The 16,816-nt window shown below is 44.8% G+C and overlaps 1 protein-coding gene across 2 annotated transcripts in view; it reads left to right on the forward strand.

The window, feature by feature from the left end:
• The first annotated feature begins 2,953 nt into the window (after positions 1-2,953).
• TLR5 (toll like receptor 5) overlaps positions 2,954-16,816 on the forward strand; it is a 35,975-nt gene continuing 22,112 nt past the window's right edge. For both annotated transcript variants that reach the window (XR_014710945.1, XM_084623976.1), the window contains exons 1-2: positions 2,954-3,154; positions 4,282-4,558. The gene's annotated coding sequence lies outside the window, so the exon portion shown is untranslated. The remainder of the gene's footprint in view (positions 3,155-4,281; positions 4,559-16,816) is intronic.

Below are 16,816 nucleotides of genomic sequence, written 5' to 3' on the forward strand. Positions count from 1 at the left end.
ACTTCATTGTGCTGTGGTTGCAAGATTTTTGACGAAATAAGAATGAGAAAATACATTCCTTGCAGTTTTGGATTTGATTCAGAACAAAGCTCACAGAAACCCATTTGGAGCTGAATCTAAGCCATCTGAAATTGGAGGATCATCTTTGGGCTCACCTCTACTTTCTAAGGGAAGAAAAGATGTCCAAGCGCATACTGTAATTTCTTTTTTGTCACTCCATCATTTTGGTCAACAAACTGTTCAGTGTGTAGCTTTAATAAAAGCTTTCCAAAAAGCAGTGAAGGATATCCAGGAGTAAGTATTTTAAAATACTTCACAAAGAGGCAAGGAGAGGTCAAGTAACTTGTTCAAAGCCATAGATCAAGTCTGTGGCAAAGCGCAGCATAGAAACCAGGTGTGCCAATGCACAGTCCCCAATTATTGCAACTAGCTCACAGTGCGTCTCCTACGCAGTGTAGCAGTTAGTAGTTTCTCCTTTGTGGCATGTTTATACAATCACATTATTAGGATGGGGTGCTTCTATTATACCTTGATATGCTGGTACCCGTGTACTGAAAGCACTGTTATGTATGTATTTTAAAGATGGAGCTGCTTAATAATTAATTATAAAGTTTTTATTCAGCAGAGGCTTTTCAGCTGTAATAATAGTTTGTGTGGCTGCTGAATATCTTCTGTTTATTGTTCAGCGACAACCTGATATCTTTGATTTATATATGGCAGGTTTACACACACACAACCCACAAAGGCTTCAGATTGAATGTGCTGTCATAATCTGGGAAAGGCTTTTATAAAAATCACTTCTGTCAATTAGAGTTCCTTTGCTAGACATTGGAAACTGATCATGCAACTGGAGACTCACGCTCTTCTTTCCTTTCTGAGTCAGAACTCTGTGTCCTGTACAGGATGTTGCTTAATGCTGTCTTGTAGGGGGAAAAAAAGTCCAGCTATAACTGATATTTGCAACAGCACCTGATGCAGAAGGCTGTACTCAAAGGCAAACGGTGACATTTTAAAAATCTCTCCTTTTGCAATGACAAATTAGCTCTCGCCTTTGCTCAGGTCCTCATCACCAGGTGATTTATGATCAGAATCACATCAGCCTGAACAAGTCAGCCTTGTTTGTTAGCCTTCACCAAGTAAGTAAATAAAAGTAATAATTTACATGTATTATAGCACTTTTTATCTCTGGGTCTGAAAGAAATATACAAAGGTTGATTATTTGGAAGCGATTGTTGGCCAGAACCTTAAGCTAATGTAAATCAATGTAGCTTCGTTGACATGGCAGTCTTGTACTTAGAGGTGATATTCATAGCGCAGCAAGCCCCATAGTAGGTGAGCCGCCCTGGATTTAAAATCACCACTTGCTGACAACCCTGGTGAGAGCCTGAGGGCAGGGAAGTTGGGGATAGTTGACGGTGTGAGGGAGTGTGCTGGGAAGTGTAATGTGCATATAGCTACAGCAAAACTAAGTGCTGGGAAGTGTGTGTGGGGTGTGTGTGTGTGTGCTATCGCTCCTATTTTGCCTTACTGCCTGCTCCCCCTGGCTTGTATACATCTCCAAGGCCTCCTAAGGGCTGTCACTGCCTGCCCCTGCCTCCTGCCTGGCCTGTGGATCAGTGGGACCTCCCTTAGTCTCTGCTGCTGTCTACTCTCTCCTGGCTGAGGCTGCATGTCCTGAATCTGTGTGCATATGTGTAAGACCAGGTCTACACTACAAACCTTTGACGGCATAGGTATGTAAGGAATGTGATTCCCTGACTGACATACCTGTGCCAGCCAAAGCCTCTAACATCGACACACCAGTTTATACTGTCAAAATTGTGCTTTTAGCAGTATAACTGCAGTTTTGCCAGTATAAACTGCATCAACAGGAGCATCACTTGGCTGGTTTAAGCTTGTCTGAGTGTGTAAATGTAAGTAATTTAGTGATTATGGGAGGGTCAACAGTGGGCCACGGATAAACCTGAACTGGCCCTGCTCCCATCCGCTCTTACCTACGATTTTCTTAGACCAGGAATAAATTCCACAGGAGCAGAAACCATATTCCATCTGCTAATCCTAATGATCTATTAATTAATCAGTAACTAATCTAAATCATGCCAGTGCTCTGAAATAGCACAGGCTGCCAACTGAACCAAACCCACATTTCACGGCTACACATGTACTGCTAGTTTTCGCTATTTCTGATCTGAAATATTTTGTGTTCACATAAACTCACCCAATTCTCTTGGACCTCATATTCCCCCAGTGTGAAACTACCCTGGGGGTGGGGGGAGAGGGAGAATTAGCAGCAGGATCAAAAACTAAGGTAGCAGAAATGATCAAAGGCAAGCCTCTGATAAAAAGAAGACACTGCAGGAGTCATTGAAGATACTTTTCTGCTGAACATTTACGCTGAACAATCTGGAGTATTTTCAACAAACCAGCTGGTATCCTAGTGTGACAAGACAGGTGAGGTAATATTGTTTATTGGCCCAACTTCTGTAGGGGGAAGAGACTAGCTCTTGCTCCACAGAGCTCTTGCTCTGTGTTGGTCCAGTAAAAGATATTACCGTATGGTCCGCACTCGCCTTGTCTCGCTTTAATATCCTGGCACCAACAGAGCTACACCACTGCAAACAACAGGCGCTATTGTACCCAGATGTATACATTGACACGGCTGAGTCACCAAATATTTGCAGTGATATCTGGCTTGTAACCAAGATTGAGAGAGCTACACAATGGCCACACTTTTCAAAAGTGTCTACTAATTTTGCGTGCCCTAGTTAAACTGACACCGCTCCCCCGCCCCCAAAAGGAGACCCCTAAAATTAAGGGACACTTGAAAAGGCAGGGGTTAAACGGCTCTAACCCTGGCAGGCTCTAGGGCACCGATCGGCCTAGGAGCCACTCCCCCTAGCTCAGCCGCCTGTTCTAAGGGGGGGCGCCATGTCCTTGTAGCCCTGTCAGCCCCGGGATCTTAGCCAGCCAAAGCGAGGGAGACAGCTTTGGCGCCACACAGAGGCGACTCTTCGCTAGCAAGCGTGTCCCGCACCACCCGACCCTGGGCCAGCAAAGGCTAGTCCCGCGCCCGCCTTGTCTCGCTCCTAGGACTGGGGCTCTTTCCCGGGGGCTCGGTTGGCTGAGCTGCCCGCGGAGCAGGACCCGGGCGGAGGTAAGCGGGAGGGAGGCGCTGGACGCCCCGGGCCCCACGGGCAGGAGGGGATGGGCGCGGGGACGCCTGAGCTCTGTGCCCGCCCTGCGGCGGACTCCCCGCCGGCGAGCGGCTGCGCCCCGCGCGAATGCTCCCGCTGGGCGCGGCGCAGGGGCTGGGGCGGGGCGGCTCTGAGTCCACCGGGGAGCGAGGGGGCTCCCCGCGCTCTTGCAGCATCGTTACTCCCGTGCCAGGTGTTGGCCCCGCTGGGCACTACCGGGCCTGGCAGGCGGACAGCTGGAGCCTGATGCAGCTGGTCTGAGTGCCAGCTCCGGTCTCTGGGCAGGTGCAGGTTCAGCTGGGCTCTGGCTGAAGCTGACAGCGTCCTGGGAAGTCAAAGGAACATATTTGGGCCACATATTTGGGCCATATTTCCAGCCACAGCACCTTTAAAAGAGGCAGGCGGAGATTTTTCAAACGCAGGTTCTGTCTGGACAGATTTGTTCACCTGACCTCAAGGGTCAACCCCTGTTGCCAGGGGAGCAGAGGGAGCCTAACACTACTTGCTTTTGGAAATTCCAGCAGAATTATTTAGTCCGATTTAAATTTAAAAAATCAGATTTTTAATTTTTTTTTTAAAAAATGATTGATTTTTATCCACCCTGGCATCTGGGCATGGAAGAATTTTGGGCACTCTGCTAGCTCTTTACTAAATAATGCTTGTACATTGCTTTGAAAAATGTAATCACTCCTTCCACCACCAATGTAAATATTATTAGCCACCTTTTACAGAGGAGCAAACCCAAACCCAGAGTGCCAGTCCTAGAAATTAAACCCAGGCGTTCCTATGTCTTAGTCCTGCTCTTATTCTACCATACTGCCTTTTTAAATCTTTGTTTGTTTATCCCATTTTTAATCTAGTAAATAAAGCCAATTAGAATATATGGTTTAGCTAAGAAAGGCATGGCAAACCCTTATTCACATTATAAACACTGAGGGAAGCATTCTTAAAAGCTCTCAGCATTGGTCAAACCCTGCTTCCACTGACACCAATGATAAATCTCCCATTAATTTTAATGGGAATAGTTAACCCATCACTTCATGCTTTCAAAAATTCCACTCTTAATTTACTTTTTCTTTATTTACAGACTGGGAACGGTTAGGTGAACCTTCCTCCTCTCTGCCCCTACTCCTGGGAATGCTGGGGCTTCATATAAGATGGAATCTGGTTTGAAACCAGCTCAGGTATGAGCATTACTGAGAGGAGTCCAAACTAAAATTTTTCAGCCATTGATTAACCTTTAATTGGATTAAAGATGATATCTAATTGACCTTCACTATTGGCTCCCTTTCATATGCAAAGCTGCCTTTCATCCTGGTTATTCAACTATCATCTACAGCACCTGCCTGTTATAGTAAAAGCAAGTAAGTTACATGTACATAAACAACTGATACTATAAATTCTGTAGATAATGGGGATTGGGAAGATTTCAAATCTAGACAAAAGCCTCATTGTTTTAGTAAATTGATTATGATGTTTAGTGGAAGCTAGAAAGTATAATGAATAGGGAATGAAACATGCAGATAATCCTGAGAAGCTTGTCTATCAACTCACTGGGGAGATAATTCAGGGGAATGCATACCTTTAATTCTAGGAGTTTAATTTTCAGTTATATATTAATTACAGCCTCCAACTGCACATTTTTATTTGATGAAGAAACTATAATAAACTTATTTTTATAGACAGCCATTTTCCAAGAAATCATTGCTGAGGTGTAAGTGGAGGATTTGATGTCAAAAAGATTTATTGATGCAAAGTCATCTTCAGGGTACCTTGGCTATCTCTGAGGCAGAAACTGTTGAAACTGAGTTTTCTGTATGCAGTCTTATTCAAGGGCTGAGAAAAGAGCTAGGGAGGTTATCTAGTGCCGGCTCTTTGCTTTAGAGAAGGGGTTTTCAAACTGGGGGTCGGGACCCCTCAGGGGGTCACGAGATAATTATGTGGGAGGTCGCAGGCTGTCAGCCTCCACCTCAAACCCCACTTTGCCTTCAGCATTTATAATGGTGTTAAATATGTAAAGAATTGTTTTTAATTTTAAAGGGGGGTCGTACACAGAGGCTTGCTATGTGAATGGGGTCACCAATATAAAAGTTTGAGAACCACTGCTTTAGAGAACAACTACATGAGGGACAGGCTCAAGTGGTCATAAGTGGATGATAAACAATAACAGTCTGTCTCCAGTGGATGCAGGCATAGCCTGTAAAAAGGAATTTATGTCAACATCAGTAAGTGTTCAGGCAATATTGCTCTGAAAGAGAATTAGTTGGTTTTGAGGATAGGCTCAGTTAGAATGGCTTTGCGGGGTAGTACTGGTTCTCAATTAACTCAGGTTAAAGCAGAAACATACATGTGAGTCCTCTGGGCATGCCCTGTGTTGTGGCAGGAGAAGAGTGCAATGTGCTTCACCTAGCCCAGCCAGATAGCTTCCAGCTGCTGGAGTGAGTACTGGGGAGCCTCCTGCAGCCACCACCACCTCCCCAAAGTCAGAACGTTTCCCTAAAATGTCTCATCTTGGTTGAGGGCAGCAGTTTTGACAAAGGCTTAAGGTTTGGCCAGGGTTTTCTGTGAACTGCCTAGAATCTAGTGGCCCTGTTTGTAATTTGGTGCAAGACTTGGGAACCTGTAGAAAATTGGCTACTCCCCAAGCCTATTGCGCTCCTTCATTTCTTTTGTTTGGCATCTTCCTTATATCGGCTAGTTGAATTTCTTGCAGTGAGTCTATACTGCCACAGATATCTTTTTATACCATGTGAGTTGACTTCCTTTTGCAGAGGGTGAGTAGAGATACATGTTTATCTGTCTCTGTAGTTAAGATTTATAAACTGATTGGCTTAAAAATAATCAATTTTTTAAAAATAAGACCTTTCGGGTCTTTTTATTTGAATTGTAAAGTTGGAACCTTTGGGTGGGGGGATGTCCCAGTTCTTCAAGTGCTGGTCCCTGTGTGTATCCCATACGTGGCTATGCATGTGCATCGTGCGCCCGAGTCTAGAAATTCTTCAGAGCAGTATCCATTGACCCGCACATGTGCAGTAGTTTCACTCGTGCTCTTGACCGAAGGTATACAAAGCAGTGCAGGTCGATGCCTCTCCAGTTCCTTCTTTCCGCTGCATGGCCTGAGTCGGAATTGTGTCCTTCTGTGCATAACCTGTAAACTCAACTCTTTGTAAATAGCTTTATATCTAGTTTAGTAGGTTTAGTTAGCATAAATTTATAGTTAGCATAGGATAAGTCCCCCTTACCCCTTATTTGGGGGACAATCCTCCCCAGTCCCAGGACTATGCCCAGAGTCCCAGGATTCAAGAATTGTCTCCTGCTCTTGCTCCTTCTCCATCAGTGACGGGCATCAACGGTGCCGGTATTGCCTGGGTGAAGCACGTATATCTGCAAAGTGCTGTATCTGCTGATCTTTTCCACCCAGCGAGGCATGAGAGCTCTGTCTTAGGAAGTTTCCGATGGAGGAGGCTATAAGGCCTCACTCCAACCCTGGGAATCACCCCTGTATAGCGGTATCAGCTGACTAACAGCGGCCCTCCAAGCATGGGCCTCGGAGCAGGGCCGTTACCACCAAAGCCCAAAGACTCCTCCTACAGGGCTTCCCATGAGAGTAAGGGGAACTCTCATGGGCACAAGGATAGATCCCCACAGAGGACTGTTCATAAGAAATGCATTTCCTCCCTGAGCCGGTCCAGGTCAGGTGAGATGTCACAGATGGAACCCACAGAACATGCTACACCAAAGACCACCCAAGGTTGGAGGCATGAAAAAAACGGGATTGAGATAGTTCAGATAGTTACAGTTGGACCAAAGTGAAAAGACAGATACTTGCCAGTCCATCAATGAATGCAAGTCCAGACCCATCAACAGTGCAGAGCCATTTATCCAAAGACTGAACAATAGCAACAGATGAGCCAGGTTCTTCAGGCATCCCAGCTGGAATTCACTGGACTCTTGGCCCTACAGAGACCTTGATAACCCCGAAGGATATATTTGTCCATTATCCACTGTCTCTGCTCTTCTTGGGCTTTGCCCTCCTGAGTGACATCCTTAAGCCTGGAGGAGGAATTGTGCCACCGCTACCAGTGGAACTGGAATCGGAAGAGCTAGAGGAGATGGAGGCATGAGTATCTCAGAGAAAGCACAGGAGTCCTGACAGGCACTCAAGAGGCTACCTACCAGCACTCTGGATATGAACCCCCAGAGAGACCTGTTACAGATTGGGACCACCAAGGCTGATGGACCTAGGGTGATCAGACAGCAAGTGTGAAAAATCGGGATGGGGGTGGGGGGTAATAGGAGCCTATATAAGAAAAAGCCCCAAATGTCAGCCCCCTATAAAATTGGGACATCTGGTCACCCTAGATGGACCCCTCCTTCTGGCCTTATTGGGGCCCTTGGGACCTTATGGCAGACACCCAGACCCCTCTCAGGTGTCATACCACTCCTCTCCCTCTCGGCAGCTGGCTCCGTTGGTGTGTGAGGAGGAAGAGCCGGAACTGGTTCCAACAGTACCAACAGTTCTGACGGCGACTTCCTTATCATCCCTGGACGATGCTGTCACTCCTTTGTTGTCCTCTCTGCCGGATAACCATCAGAAATACCAGGAGCTATTGCAAAGGGTTGCTAGTGATCTACAGATCCCATTGGAATTGGTCCAGGACCCTCAACACTGGCTCTTGGACATTTTACAACCACAAGACCCAACAAGAATAGCTCTTCCAATTAATGAGGCTATATTAGATCTGGACAGAGTAGTTTGGCGCATACCTGCATCTTGTGCTCCTATGCCAAAAAGATGCTACTTTGTTCCTGCCAATGGAGCTGACTTTATATTTTCCCATACTACCCCTAACTTGCTGTTGATACAGGTAGACATGGAAAGAACTAGGTCAGAGAAATCCATTCTGGCAGAGTAGGGCCCAAAGAGACTAGACCTTCTAGGTAGGAAGGTCTTCTCTGTAGGTCTGGAGTTTCGTATAGCTAATTACCAAGCCTTATTAGCAAAATACGATTTCAGCACTGAGGAGACTATAGGAGCATCTCCCAACCGTCTCCCACGAGTTCCTAGTTTAAAACTCTTTTAATCAGTTGTGCCAGCCTCCATCCCAGAAGTCTATTTCCCTCCCTCCTCAGGTAGAGTCCATCTCATGAGAACAGTCCTCTGTCTGTGAATACTTCCCAGTGGTCAAACATCCCAAAGCTTTCCTTATAGCACCACTGCCTGAGCCATCTATTGATCATCATAATCTTGTTGCCTTCATTCTTCTCCTAAGGACAGGCAGAATCCCACTGAAGATCACCTGAGCCTCCATTTCCTTAAGCATCTTCCCTAGTCTGGCATAGTTTCCCATGATGCATTTCAGCGAGAATCTCGCTGTGTCATTTGTTCCAACATAAAGGGCAATCAATGGATTCTTTCCTGCTCCCATTAGGATCCTCTTCAGCCTCAGGTCCACATCTGCTATTTTAGCTCCTGTCAGACAGCACACCCTTCTGTTCTCCAGATCAGCTCTGGTGACAGGCCTGTCTGTTCTTCTTAGTAGGAATTCACCAGTCATGTAGACCTGCCTCTTCCTGGTGTAATTCTCCAGGTTTCCTCCTGTTCTTTCTGACTACAAGTCCTCTTGTCTTTTTTCTTATTTGCAATCTCTGCAAGTTCACCTGCATACTCCTGGGACTCTGAACTTTTCCCATCTTTGACGCTTCCACTCTTCTTGTAAGCTTAGGCATTCTTCTCTTCTTCCCTGTCCTTCCAGCTTCTGTTATGGCCTGCTGTGCCCCTTCTTCATTTTCCAACTCCGCAAATCTGTTCCTGAGCTCTATTTCTCCTTCAGTAGCTAGTCTTTTTCTCTACCTGGTTCTTATAGTCATGTGCTTCCATTGGCCACTTTTCTCACCCAGCAATCTGTTTCCCCATAGAATTCTTCAGTCCAGCTTGCATCTGCAAGTCTTGATTTTTCCCTTCAGTCTCCTCTTGCCTTCCCTCCATCATCTGTTCAAATCTCCTTTGAAACTCAACCAGAATTTCCACCTGCATCTCTAAACCTCGGATCTTCTCTTCCATCAGCTCTCAGGCAGCACTTCATACAAACGAAGCTACCACAAGGTAAAAACACACCTAGTTTTGTCAGGGAAGACCAGACACTCACTGCTTTGAAGAATTTCCGCACTTGAGTGCGTGGTGCTCATGTGTACCCACGTGTGGAATACAGATGGGGACCACACATCTCGAAGAACCTTGAGTTACAGTAAGTAACCTCTCGTTTCAAGTTTTTCTCTGCAAGCATAAGAAAACGAAATTTAGGGTGGTGGGGTTTTTTACCCTTTTCTGTACTCTCTCAGTATTTCTTAGCCTCACAACTGTGCACCATGCTGTCAGCTCCTTGTGCTCTTTTTCTGTGAGTGATACAAACCTCTGTTCTCTTTGCACTCTTAACTTCTCCCAGACATTGAGAAGATGGGGTTTAAGCACCTCTTCTCTATCAGTCCCCAGCCTTTTTTCTCATCAGGATCTTGCAATCTTTTATTACCTTGAATATCTCTCTTTTGCTGTTTTGCTGTCCTCTCCTAACTGCTTTGCATCGAGTTGCATGAGCCTCCTCAACCCCATTTTTCCTCTTTACCTGTAGAAGTAGATACCTTCCCCCTTGGGTATTAGATGTCACTCTTAGTTCTAGGCGCCGGCCTGCCTATTCCTTTTGCCAGTTCCTTGATGTATAGCATGAACAAGATAAGCACCAAGGAGTGAGTGTTGGTCCTAACATGTCACTTACCTCCTATCTGATCTGTAGCCATTCAATGCTGGTCTTCCCTGACAAAACCAGGTGTGTTTTTTACCTTGTGGTAGCTAATGCACATTAGCTATCCCACTGTAAAAACATAGAGGAGACGGGGCACTTTCATTTTATTGAGGTAAACTAGGCAAAGTCAACCATGGGTGAGGCAGGTGCCTTGTCTCCATTTAGACTTTTACAGCAAATTAGCTGCTGCATGTTGGTTATCTTGCTGTAAAACATCACTTTGTTAAGCAGTGAAGACAAAGCTTTAGCCAATGTTCTCTGGCTTCTGTTACCAAGCCAAGTTGGTTAGGGTTTTTTTTAAGTCAACTCATTTCACCATTATACTTGTGCTTCTTAACTTTTTACGAACTGTAACCTTGACGACAATACTCTATTGAAACTCTACTTGAAGCTCTTGCGTACATTCTTTACATTACTCACCATCTACTCTTCACTGCCTTTTCCTCAAAGATTTTAATCAGTTTTGTCAACCCTGACCTCCCTTTTGTAAATAAGGGCTGTCTCTAGCCAGCCTGTAACTGCCCAACTTCTTTCCTGTTACCTTTCTGATCCTTTCAGGTCAGAGTTTAGGTCTTGGCTGCATTTCTAATTAACTTGTGAGAGTACCTAGCGACCCCTCATCTCTGTTCTAAATGCTGCTTTGTTGGAGACATGGTTCAGAATAACTACTAACGTTCTTGATTGTTCAATGACTAGATAAGAAAACATATTTAAAAATACAGACTTTTTCTTGTGGCAATTCCTATTCTAATCAGAGCAATTAAAATTCTTCTCATGTGAGAGCTTTCAAGAAATATTGAGAGTCAACACAGAATTAGTTTGGGCTTGTGAGCCTGGAACAACTGAGCGCTAATCCTGGTTCTGTGGCTTTGGGCAGAGGTAAAATGAGGGTAATACTTGTCTGCACAGGAGTGTTATGGGATCAATTAGTTGCCCTAAAGTGCTTCAAATGAATCACACTGATAGCCCTTTTCAAAAAGGCCAGATTCTCTCTGACTTCACTGCTCCTTTGAGAGACACTAGCAACACAAAGGGGCCGTAAACTAACCCATCTGGTCTGCTGAGAAATTTCCCCACTGTGGCAGAATCCTCAGCTGGACTAACCAGAAGAACCAGCTCCTTCATCCAGTAGAGGGGACATGCCAGTGATGAGAAGGGGCTGGTTTGTGGTTGGAACACTCAGACTATGTTCAAATGGTGGATAACTCATCGGCAGCTGTAAACAGCCGGTATGGCTTAGAGCAGTGGTTCTCCATGTTTTTTGGGCTCAGGACCCAAATGTTTATGGCATGTCGCAACCCAGTAAATAGTCAGGGAGTTGAGGCCCTGGGGTGGTTTCAGGCAGGTCCTGCCCCCCATGGAAGGGTTGGGTCCTGCCCTGCACTCACCCCACAGTGGCAGCTCCTGTGCTGTGGGGCTGGCTGGGGTTGGCTCTCCACTCTGGGCGTTGCACCTCCGGGGTTGCAGCGCTGCTCAGATTTGGCCTCGCCCCCCTGACTGGACTAAAATTGTGTGAGTGGAGTTGTGACCTGGCTCATGGGGTTTCAGTGCCACTCACTCAAATTTGGTCTACCTGGACTTCCATCACAATGGCCGGGCCAAACCTGAGTGGCTCTGGGACCCCCAAGTGGTTGCAGTGTCTGTAGCAGGGCGGCGAGCCCAGCCGGACCTGTGGGACAGGAGCCACAGGAGCTGCCATGGAACTGTTTGAAACATTCTGGTGACCCAATTTTGGGTCCCGACCCAACAGTTGAGAAACCCTGGTTTAGAGCATCCACCAGTCTGGGACCAGCCTGAGAATCAGGGAGCCAGGACCAACCATCTTATGCCTATTCCCAGCTTTTCTGCTGTCCCCAGTTGTAGCAATCAGGCAAGGTACTAACAAACTTCAACAGGACTTTATTTTTAAAGTGAAAACCTCTTTACCAAGCTGCTTCTGCACCCTCAGTAGCTCTCACTCCGCCTCCTCAACTCCCCCCCTCCCCTTCCTGTTTCCTGTCCTTTCAGACTCCCAACAGCCAGTGCTCCGGTTCTAATAATTACAAGCAGCATCTAAACACTACATTCCCTCCTCTCTTAAGAAACTCTCCCAATTAAAATAAACATTGTTGTTCTAACCACAGGAACAAATATGAAACAAGACACTATACTGTTGGCAGAAATATTACACAGAAAACACTGTAGATACTACATAACATAGTCTCTAGTCCAGACAGGTGGTCCTCTGCATCTGACAGGCCATCTCTCAAGCCCCGGTTCCAGTGCAATGTCTTGTTGTGTTGATACTATGGTGAAGTCATCCAATGAAGACTGGGTGTTGGCATAATCTCCTCTTGGTGCATAGGCAGGTGCAAGATAAGAAGCGTTCCATACCCACCCATCAGAAAGTTGATAGGTGTAAGGTCCCTTCTTCTCTATGATTTTAAGAGGAGCTGTGAATTTATGGTCCACTTTGCATAAAATTCCAGGTTTTTGTATTGTAATGAAGGAACAACACTCAAACTTTGGTTCCTTAGCACCCTGCCGCTTGTCTGTGAAAGCCTTATACTTTGCTTGGTTCTGTTCAACTATATTTCTCACATCATCCTCGGCTGGGGCATCAGGTCGTGCATTTAACAATCCAGCAATGTTCAGTTTAGTAGTCATCTGTTTCCCATGCAGTAACTCTGCAGGTGATCTTTGCGTTGTGGCATGTCATGTAGCCCGGTATGCTTGCAAGAAATCAGTAGTGAAGGTTATCCACAATCGCCCTTCCAGTTTAGCCGTTTGCAAACTCTCTTTCAAACTTCTGTTAAACCGTTCGATTTCCCCATTGGCTTGAGGGTAATATAGGGATGACCTTCTGTGTAAAATGTTCCTCTCTGCTAGAAAAGTTTCAAACTCCAGGGAAGAAAATTGATCTCCATTATCTGAAACCAGTTCTTTGGGGTTACCTTCCCTGCTAAAAACTAAAGAGAGGAACTTAATTACTGTAGCAGAAGAGATTTGCGATGTAAACGCTACCTCGGGCCTGTCAAGGTTCCTTCCCCACTCTGAACTCTAGGGTACAGATGTGGGGACCTGCATGAAAACCCCCTAAGCTTATTTTTACCAGCTTAGGTTAAAACTTCCCCAAGGTACAAACTATTTTACCTTTTGCCCTTGGACTTTATTGCTGCCACCACCAAGCGTCTAACAAATATATAACAGGCAAAGAGCCCGCTTGGAAACGTCTTTCCCCCCAAAATCCTCCCAAGCCCTACAACCCCTTTCCTGGGGAAGGCTTGATAAAAATCCTCACCAATTTGCATCGGTGAACACAGACCCAAACCCTTGGAGCTTAAGAACAATGAAAAAGCAATCAGGTTCTTAAAAGAAGAATTTTAATTGAAGAAATAGTAAAAGAATCACCTCTGTAAAATCAGGATGGTAAATACCTTACAGGGTAATCAGATTCAAAACATAGAGAATCCCTCTAGGCAAAAACTTAAGTTACAAAAAGACACAAAAAAAGGAATCTACATTCCATTCAGCACAGCTTATTTTATCAGCCATTTAAACCAAACCAAATCTAAAGCATATCTAGCTAGATTACTTACTAAGTTCTAAGACTCCATTCCTTTTCTGTTCCCGGCAAAAGCATCACACAGAGAGAGAGAACCTTTGTTTCTCCCCGCTCCAGTTTTGAAAGTATCTTGTCTCCTCATTGGTCATTTTGGTCAGGTGCCAGCGAGGTTATCCTCGTTTCTTAACCCTTTACAGGTGAAAGGGTTTTTCCTCTGGCCAGGAGGGATTTTAAAGGTGTTTACCCTTCCCTTTATATTTATGACAGGGCCATTTACTGAAATAGTCTATTAAAGTAATGGCATAACGGCAGTCACTTGGAGCATTATCAAAGTGTCCTACAATGTCAATCGCCACTTTTTCCCGTGCAGATTCAGGAAGAGGAACAGGCTGTAATGGAGGGGTACATGTCATTGCTGTCTTATCATGCATTTGGCAAGTGACACAGGATTTTATGAGTACTTCAGTTTGAGAGTCCGTCCCTGGCCACCAATACAGATCCCATAGTCATTGTTTGATTCTGACAATTCCTTGATGAGTATCATGTGCCAGGTGTATGAGTTTTGACTGTAATTCTTCTGGCACAAGTGGCCGGTGTGTACCTCATAGCACACAGCCATCAAGCAAAGAAAGTTCATCCTGAACTCTAAAATAAGGCAGCAAAACTGGGTCAAGGTTTTTAGGGTTACTGGGCCATCTCTTTGTCAGAAATTCCCATAGTTTCTGTTGAATTGGACACGCTGAACAAGCAGCTTGAAATTGTTCTTTTGTAACTGCAGTAAGAGTGCTTGTAATAAGCTCAACTACTACATCCTATCCTCCGGTGACCATCTGGTGAAGGCAAAGGCAGGCAAGAAAGGCAATCAGCTACCACATTTTGGTTTCCAGGCTTATATTCCAGTTCATAATTGAAAGAGAGTAATCTTGCAGACCATCTAGCAATACGATATTCTGCTCTTCCCAGTCCTTTCGAGGCGAGCAACGTTGTCAAAGGGCTGTGGTCTGTGCACAACTTGAATATGCGGCCCCACAGGTAAGTTCTCCATTTTTCAGTAGCCCAGACACAAGCAAGTGCTTCTTTTTCAACTGTAGAATATTTCCTCTTAGCATTACTTAGTGTCCTTGAAGCAAATGCAACAGTCCTCTCTGTGTTGTCCTCATGAAGTTGTGTGAGGACAGCCCCAAGTCCATAATCAGAAGCATCAGTAGTTACAATTGTGGACAACGCAGGAGTGAATAGTGCAAGTACTGGACTATGTACAATCAAGTCTTTCACTGTTTCGAAACTAGCTTGTGCATCCGTTGTCCACACTAAGGTTGAACTTCTCTGTAGTGATTCTTGTAATGGTTCAATGACAGAAGCATAATCGGGAATGAATTTTGCATACCAGGAGGTAAGACCCAAGAAGGAACATAAGGTTTGCAAATCTGTTGGAGTAGGAGCATTTGAAATTGCCAGGATATGATCTGGATCCGGTTTTAGACCAGCCTGTGAAATTGTATGCCCCAGAAAGGAGAGTTCAGTTTGTCTAAATTTGCTATTGGGCTAGAGGTCTGCTTTGCTCATGCAGTTTAGTATAGACTTCAGGTTATTGTCATGCTCCTCAAAAGTATTTCCAAACATGATAATATCATTGAGATAGCACTGAACTCCATGTTGATTCTTCAGAATCAATGACATCATTTTTTGGAAGGCACTTGGGGCAGATGCGAGAACGTATGGAACATGTTTAAAACAAAATAGTCCCTCATGTGTAATAAATGCTGTGAGGTCTCTGCTATCTTCATGCAACATAACCTGGTAGTATGCAGTCTGCAAATCAAGAGTAGAAAACATCTTTGCTCCATGGAGTTCTGCAAATACTTCTTCTATGTGAGGAGGAGGATGGCTGTCAATCACAATAGCTTTATTTGGCTCCCGTAAGTCCACACAAAGGCGAATGCCTCCACCCTTCTTCTGCATCACTACTATAGTTGAAACCCATTCCAAGGAGTCAATCTCTTCAATAATGTCCTTTTGAACAAGTTTTCTAAGTTCCTCTGAAACAGCTTCCCTGACTGAAAATGGTAAGCACCCTAACTTCTGTCATACAGGCATCACATTATTCCGCATTTTAACTTTATGCAGAAACCCATAAGCACAACTGAGTTTCTCCTCAACCTGTTGGGTCGCAGCTGAAACTGGTGTGTGTACCGCAAGAGTGATTTGCTGAGGAAGATCAATTTGTTCATTAACTACCCTGACATTTAAAGCAGCCAATAAATTTCTGCCAAAGATAGGAGTGCCTTTGTGGACAATGTAGAACTCTGCAGTTACACAGCAATCACCAAAAGTAACTATTGTTGGCAGGCAGCCATGTAGTGGAATATGGTTTTTCAAATAGCACACCAAGAGACGTTTGGGTTCAGTAAGAGGCACATCTTTAAAGTAATGCAAATAGATGGAATCAGGTAGTATAGATACTGTTGAGCCAGTGTTCAACATAAGCTGAATAGATTGTGATTTGCCTGAGGGTTTGGTGGAAATGTTTACAGTGCACTTTATTTGTTCTGGAATATGTGCAATAGTGGTTTTGTCCACGCTTAGCACAGTAACATCTGGTATTGTAACTGCATGCACCTGTTGATTGAACTGGCTGCTGCGACATACTTTAGCAAAATGCCCAATCTTTTTGCAATGATTGCACTGAGCTACTTTTGCTGGGCATCCTGTGTAGCTTGCAAGTTGTTGTGGGGATCCACAGCAAAAGCATGCTTTTACTGTATTTTGAATTTGCTGATTCGGTGGTTTTCCATTAGTTTTCCTCTTGTAATCATTTGTCTGCAGCGATAGTGAACTTTTCTGCAAAGGAGTCGCAGCCTGGACAGTGCCTTCTGTATCCATGCTTATTATTTTGGCTTCAGCTGTAGCTGACTCAATCTGAGTATCAATGGTTATTGCGTTTTCTAGTGTAAGCTGTGGTTCTAGAGGTAAGCGTTCTCTTACACGAAGCATGGTTTTTTTCTCAATGAGCTGGTCTCTAATCATCTCATCTGCCATATTCCCAAAGTCACAAGTTACAATCAGACTCCTCAGGGAAGCAATATACTGCATTATCGTCTCCCCTGTTTTCTGCTCACCCTGGCGAAATCTGCAGCGATTAGCTACTACATTCACTTTGGGCACAAAAAAGTTCTTTAATGCAGTGAGTGCTGTCTCCATATTTATCATCTGCAAGGGGAAAAGTGTAAAATATATGCTACCCTTCTGCTCCAAGGCAGTGGATTAGTAGAGCATGC

This window comes from Lepidochelys olivacea (genome assembly GCF_965140295.1).
Source record: "Lepidochelys olivacea isolate rLepOli2 genome assembly, chromosome: 3".
Classification (NCBI taxonomy): domain Eukaryota; kingdom Metazoa; phylum Chordata; order Testudines; family Cheloniidae; genus Lepidochelys; species Lepidochelys olivacea.